General features: G+C 42.8%; 1 protein-coding gene across 1 annotated transcript in view; it reads left to right on the top strand.

Moving 5' to 3' along the window:
* The window catches only part of LOC106874518 (5'-AMP-activated serine/threonine-protein kinase catalytic subunit alpha), a 616,447-nt gene that overhangs the window by 583,698 nt on the left and 32,277 nt on the right, over positions 1-472 (top strand). The window lies entirely within an intron of this gene.

Raw genomic sequence — 472 nt, 5'->3', positions numbered from 1 at the left:
CCGACCAAAGCCTTGTGAGTGGATTTGGTAGACGGAAACTGAAAGAAGCCCGTCGTATATATGTATATGTATATATATGTGTGTGTCTGTGTGTCTGTGTTTGTCCCCACAACATTGCTTGACAACCGATGCTGGTATGTTTATGTCCCCGTAACTTAGCGGTTCGGCAAAATAGACCGATAGAATAAGTACTAGGCTTACAAGGAATAAGTCCTGGGGTCCGATTTGCGCGACTAAAGGCAGTGCTCCAGCATGGCCGCAGTCAAATGACTGAAACAAATAAAAAAGAGAGAAAGAAAGAGAGATATGTAGATACATGCATGTATCTACATATCTCTCTTTCTTTCTCTCTTTTTTATTTGTTTCAGTCATTTGACTGCGGCCATGCTGGAGCACTGCCTTTAGTCGCGCAAATCGGACCCCAGGACTTATTCCTTGTAAGCCTAGTACTTATTCTATCGGTCTATTTTGC

Source organism: Octopus bimaculoides, chromosome 7 (genome assembly GCF_001194135.2).
Source record: "Octopus bimaculoides isolate UCB-OBI-ISO-001 chromosome 7, ASM119413v2, whole genome shotgun sequence".
Lineage (NCBI taxonomy): Eukaryota > Metazoa > Mollusca > Cephalopoda > Octopoda > Octopodidae > Octopus > Octopus bimaculoides.
Note: the sequence above shows the minus strand (reverse complement) of the source record. Positions and strands in the feature narration are given on the sequence as shown.